Raw genomic sequence first — 7231 nt, forward strand, 5'->3', positions numbered from 1 at the left:
AGAACTTACTAAACTCAACAGCAAAGAAACAAACAATCCAATCATGAAATGGGCAAAAGACATGAACAGAAATTTCTCAGAGGAAGACATAGACATGGTCAACAAGCACATGAGAAAATTCTCCACATCACTTGCCATCAGGGAAATACAAATCAAAACCACAATGAGATACCACCTCACACCAGTGAGAATGGGGAAAATTAACAAGACAGGAAACAATAAATGTTGGGGAGGATGTGGAGAAGGGAACCCTCTTAACTCTGTTTAATAGGTATTATCCCAGTTCAAAGATGAGAATACAGAGGCACAGAGTGATTAAATGACTTTCCATAATTTAATAAGTTCCATATCTAGTGTTTTGGTCTAATGGCAAAGCATGTCTTCTTTCATTAATTATCTTTTTTTTTTTTTTAAAAAAAAAGATTATTTATTTGAGAGAGAGAGAGCGAGAGAGAGCGCACAGGGTGTCGGGGCAGAGGGAGGGGGAGAAAGAATCTCCAATAGACTCTGTGCTGAGCACAGAACTGATGTGGATCTCAAACTCATGACCTTAAGATCACAACTTGAGCTGAAACCAAGAGTTGGACACTTAACCTACTGCACCGCCCAAGCCCCACTCCCAACTATCTTTTAAATCATGTTTCCCCAAACAGTTTGCAAGCTTGTTGATGGATAGGAGTGTAAGTTTCTTTTTTTTTTTTTTAATTCCAAGGTAGAGGTGAAGTCTGGCATCTTTGAATTCCCAGAACCTAGAAAAATGATTTCTTTAGTGAAAGTGTCCAATAAACATTCATTGATTGGGATAGCATTTCTTTCCTCAAGAATGAGAGTTCTTCATTCTCTTCACAGAATCTTTCCCAAAGTTACAGCCACATGCTTGTGTCTAATGATCCAGTATGTTTTCCTCCATCATTCTCCAGTTCAGGGTCAGTTTTTAGGGAGCAAGCAAGGGGGAAGACAAAGGAAAGGTGATCAGAAAGGCAGCCACAGCTAGCATATCCAGAATGAGCATCATCCATTCTTTCTCTGGGCTCTTAACAAACTCTATCGGTAGGGTAGGCTAGGTGCTGTAACAGACCTCCCTCAACTCCCCACCTACATTTCAGGAGCCTGATATTATAGATGTTTATATTTTCTTTTCATAAATTCCAATCAATAGATATTGGCAGGCTTAGCTTTACACAATCATTCAAGGATCTAGCTATGGGCGGCACCATTATCCTTCAAACATGACTTCATGGTTACCTAGTCATGGACATCCAACTGGAAGATGAGGGAAATGAGAGGAGAATGACCTAAGGATATCTTCAAGGGTCAGATGCAGAAGTGGCCTATATCACTTCTGGTTATATTCCATTAGCTCTTTCTCAAGGGAGGTTGAGAAGTCTAGTTCTGGGCACAAGAAAAAGGTTATGAGTTTGGTTGTTCACATGGCTGTTGATGCCCAAACATGAAGTCATTTGTAGGGACAGGCTGGCCTCAGTACTCAGCACCATAGCAGAAACTACTAAAAATAGACTTGTGACAGCCAATCCCTCCTCTTCAGCATTAGTGGAGAAAATCTCCCATTTCTTTGCTGTGCTCTGTTGTGTCATCTTCTGCTCTGCCCCGTGCATGAGCAGCTACTGACAACAAATGCATGGGAACAAATGGACATAAAAGAGAACAAAGCCGCCCTTGTTCCAACAAACCCCAGCTGTCAGGGCACATCTCTAATACCTCAAGTACTGATTCCAAGTGTTTCTTGGAAGTGATCTCTTTAAATCAAATCAAGCCAGAATGCACTTAACATTCATCATCTCCTGCTTTTATGTAGCTCAATAGTAGGAGGTCTGTGGCATCTTGTCAGGTCCTTTGTTGTTGAGCAATAACACATTTGTTTGAAAAGAAAAAAAAAAGGTGGCACATCAGAAGGAAGGGCATGATTCTATGGCAGCAAATATAATAGGCCCACTCTTCTTTCTGAGAATGGGCTGTCATTGTAGGCCCAAATATCCTTGCCCATAGCCATTGTCTCTTCTACAGAGAGACTAGTCTTAGTGATGTAGGCCACAGTGGAGGGCTTGTCATATTCAAGAGCCTGGAAAAATCATAGGCATTGATCAAAATACATATTTTCTTGTTGTATTTTAGGAGATAATTCTTTTTTTGGAGGGAACTGGATGTTCATCCACCTACCAAGTAGATGATTTGGACAAGTTACTTTATCTCTCTGCTTCAATCCCTTTAACTATAAAGTGGTATATGAATACTATCTATCATAAAAAACCACGTTATAGAACAGGTTGGATAATCTTTATAAAACACTTAGAAAAGTGTTGGTCATATTATGAACACTCAGGAATTATTAATAATATTTATTACTACTACTGTCATATTTGTTGGTAGTGGCATTGGGAGTATTTTAAAAATGCAGAGCCAAGAAGAATAGTTAGAACACTATTTGAGAAGTTTAATAACAAAGTCATAAAATTAAATGTAGGGGTACCTGGGTGGCTCAGTTGGTTAGGTGTCCAACTCTTGATCTCAGCTCAGATCTTGATCTCTGGGTCACAAATTCGAGTCCCACGTTGGGCTCCATGCTGGATATGGAGGCTACTTAGAAAAAAAGGTAAAAAAAATTAAATGTAAAGTTGTAGTGGTGACATAAAATAATAAAGATGTTTGTTATTTTTACACTTAAATTCAATTGACTAATTGAATTCAGAGTTAGTTGTTAGGAAGTAAGAAGAAAAAATTAATTCAATTTTTAAAAATTTAAATTCAATTAATCAACATGTAATGCATTATTAGTTTCAGAGGTAGAGATCAGTGATTCATCAGTTTTTTTTTTATTTTCTTTATTTATTCATGAGAGACATACAGAAAGAGGCAGAGACATAGGCAGAGGGAGAAGTACTCTCTCTGTGGGGAGCCCGATGTGGGACTCAATCCTAGACCCTGGAATCATGATCTGAGCCAAAGACAGAGATCAACCACTGAGCCACCCAGGTGCCCCCATTGGTCTTATATAATACCCAGTGAAGATGTATTGTTTGAATATAAGAAAAAACAAACATTTTCTTAGCTTAACCAAAGCACCTGAAACATTCAGTTATTACAGACATGTAGCCCAGCTTCATATACCAGATAAGGTTTACATGAATTTTACAATGTAAATGTACACAGCTTTCCAGCTTTTTTTTTTTTTTGAGGATATTTCATCTACAGAAAGCATTGAATTGCAGTTTGTCATATACTTACACAAACCAAATTAAAGAGCTAAGTGAAATATAAAATGCACATTATGTGATTTCTTTGCAAGAGTGGTTATGTGGAGTCTAGGTCCTAGATGTCATGAATGCACATCAGCACCAACTTTTGGATCTATTGACCACAAGTGTTGACCTGTTGACCACAACCAGTCTGAACTCAGTTACCTTTTGGGTCCTGAGCTTTGGTTCATACCATACGCTAGCTCTCAGAACTCAGTAACTAAGCTAGAACAGTAGCAGTTGAGAAGTCCCATTTTAAACCAACATTGAACCATAAAAAATATGAGTTACCCATGTTTAGTGATTGATAGCAGTAACACTAATGATGATTATAATATTTAAAACTTTTTAATTATAATATGTATGTAAGCATCATCTTAAGATTTTTAGTTTAATTCCATTTAGTTAACATATAGTGTTTCTTGGCTTTCTTCTTTTTCTCCCCCATGATCATTTATTTTGTTTCTTAAATTCCAAAATATGAGTGAAATTGTATGATATTTGTCTTCTGCTGGCTGATTTTTATTTCACTTAGCATAATACTCTCTAGTTTCATCCACATCATTACAAATGGCAAGATCTCATTCTTTTTCATGGCAAAATAATAGTTCATTGTAAATATGTACCATTTTTCTTTATCCTTTTATCAGTTGATGAACATTTGGGCTAATTCCATAATTTGGCTATTGTTTATAATGCTACTATAAACATCAGCATCCCTTCAAATTCCAAAGAAGACATCCAATATGGTCAACAGACACATGAAAAGATGTTCAACATCACTCATCGTCAAGGAAATAAATGTCAAAACTACAATGAGATATCCCCTCACACCAGTCAGAATGGCTAAAATTAACACAGAAAATAACAAGGGTTGGTGAAGATGCATTACACTGTTGGTGGGAATGCAAACTAATGCAGCCACTGTAGAAAACAGTATAAAGGTACCTCAAAAAAGTTAAAAATAGAAGTTCCCTATGATGCAGCAACTGCAGTACTAGAATGTTAAAACTGGAAGAACCTTTCAAAATCATGTAGTTCAACTGTCTCATTCAGTTTAATTATATAGCTCCTTTTCTTGGAGTTATGAATTGATGGGAGAAGACCTGCTACCATTGAAACATAATGACAACTTGTCTGCTTGACAGAAAAAGATAAAAAATAATGAGATACCAAATATTGGTAGGAGTGTGGAGAAACTATGCACATCTCTAATAAGCATGTATTTAGATTGGCTCAAGCTCAACTTTTCCAGGGTGCAGTCCAGATGATAAGGACCCAAAATTTAAATATATATACCCTTTGCCTTAGCAATCTTACATCTAGGTATTTATCCTATGGAGGTAAATGCCCAATTAAACAAAGATAATTTTGTAAAAGGATTTTCACTATAGTGTTGTTTATAAGAGCGAGATACTGGAAACACTCTTAATATTCCTAAATAGTCAGTTAATTAAATAATTGCAGTACTTCTATGTACCAGAGTGTGTAACTATTCTATATTAATTGATATGGAAATATTTTTGCAATGAGTTGAATGGGAAAAACAGGTCAGAGGACATTATGTAGCATACACCTGCATTAATACACATTTATTAAAGCATGCGCATGTCTATACACAGAGAGATGGGAGGATGGTCACCATGATTGTAATCATTGGTCCTGGGTGATCTGGGCTGATTTTTACTTCCTTCTTAATAGTCTTAAAACGTATGGATTGTGGGGCGCCTGGGTGGCTTGGCGGTTGACACCTGCATTTGGCTCAGGGCATGATCCTGGTCCTGGGATTGCATCCCTCATCAGGACTCCCTGCATGGAGCCTGCTTCTCCCTCTGCCTATGTCTCTGCCTCTCTCTCTGTGTGTCTCATCAATAAATAAATGAATAAAATCTTTTAAAAAATGTGTGGATTGTTTACTTGAGCATGTACTGACTTCATTATCAGAAGAAAATCATAAAGCTATTTTCAGTTTGAAATAAGTTAGAAAAATAAGGATCCCTCCATATTTGATACTTGGGTACTTGGGTGATACTTGGGTAGTGTCACTGTGCAGAATCCAATTTTACTTTTATTATTTAACCTCACTGCCAAACCAGTTGTGCACATGGTCATAAATACAGAAGGCCCACACTCTAGTTATTTTTCCCATTTTGGTTGTATTCCCTTTTGGAGGTTTTGGGAGTTATCACTGGTCTCTTTTTGAAATAAGTCGGTGGATATATAAATACATAAATAAATAATGAAAATTATTCCTGTCTTTCCCTAATTATAAACCTTACAGCATCATGAATCCATTTCTTTCCTAAATAAAAGCAAATGGTTAGCTATCCTATAGTGTAAATATGTCCTTAAATGACAACCAAACAAAACAGATTTCCTGTCTTGTGATGAAAGAATGTTAAGGACTACCGGGCAAGATGTAGGATGTGTACTGTGTACTGGTTGCCATGGTTTTGGCTGAGGATGGGCTATTTAAGCTTATTCTTAATTTGGATAGGCATGAGTCTCAGCTTTGCAGGGTTAAAAATGGTGCAGAAGGCATGGCTGTTTTTAGATTGAATGGGAGTCTGGCTATAGTAACAGCTAAAAATAGAGGGGCTTTCTCTTTAATTAACCCCTTAGCTACCAAATTGGCTAAAAAATTAATTGCAGTGTATTCTTTTCAGAAAATACAGCTGGCAGGACACAGGGAAAGCTGACATCTAATTATATAGCATTTTTGAGCAAACATCTCAATATTTTAAAAAACTCTGATGTATATGTATATGTATATGTATATGTATATGTATATGTATATGTATATGTAAAAGGCCTGTTTTAAGTTTTAAATTCAGCTAGTCAGTTCCCATGGCAGCTTTACTCTGTTGAAGGATTTCAGATTTTAACCAAAGAAATATTTTTAGCAGCTAATTTCTTTTTCCATTTGCAAATAGCACTTTGGAGTAAACAGTGGACACTTTATCCTTGTTTCTGGTGTCCACATTATTTCATGTGGCATATTATGCATTATTAAGAAAATGCAGATGGACTCTGCATGAAGGGCTTTGACACTGAAAATAGAAGAATTTATAAAGTCTGGATAAATAAGTGTATGCTAATTTCCACTCAAGATTCCCAACCCCTCTTTTTAGAAACCCTGGAAGCTCTTTGATGGATGCTTGGTGGTTTGGAAAGTTCATTCAAACTAGAATCAGAAAACAAAAGGCCTAGTTCCAGTCCTGCCCCTGACTTGGTTCTGGGATCTGGGGCAAATTACTTAATCTGCTTGGGCCTCACTTGCCTTTTTGTAAACTCTTCAGTTTTGAGGATACTGGGGTCAGATGAATTGTCTACTTTAACAGTTTATTTCCTATTTTTAAATAGTTGAATGCATTCTTATTCTTCAAATAAAACCCAGGGGCACCTGCGTGGCTTAGTTTGTTGGGTGGCCAGCTCTTGATTTCAGCTCAGGTCATGATCTCAGGGTCCTGAGATGGAGCTCTGTGTCAGCCTCTGTGCTCAGCAGGAAGCCTGCTTCAGGATTCTCTCTTCACTTTTATTATTTTCAACATTATGTGTTAGAAAAACTGTTGCCTTGGGGCACCTGGTTGGCTCAGTCCAAGTGGCTCAGAAGTCCAAACCCCACTTTGGGCATAGAGCTTAAGAAAAAAAAAATCTGTTACCTTGATTTCCCTGTTATTTGACCTCAATGGATACTGATGTGAGTCCTCTTCCACTGCCTATTTGTTATGAGACCTCACAGTAAAGTGATTTACTGCTCAATGCATCTCTTGCTATTTTGTCCATTTACAAATGTTTATCCATTAACTCATTGTTTCATAATTAAAAATAGTTTATATTCTTTTTGAAATTTTTTATGGCACTAGATAGCCCACGAACTCCATTATCCTGAGTAATATAGAATGTTGCTTATAAGGATCATTTGTTTATTGTCAATGTTAATCCAGCCTCTACCTGTATTTATGCAGAATGCTTCT

This window comes from Vulpes lagopus, chromosome 6, assembly GCF_018345385.1.
Source record: "Vulpes lagopus strain Blue_001 chromosome 6, ASM1834538v1, whole genome shotgun sequence".
NCBI classification, from domain to species: Eukaryota; Metazoa; Chordata; class Mammalia; order Carnivora; family Canidae; genus Vulpes; species Vulpes lagopus.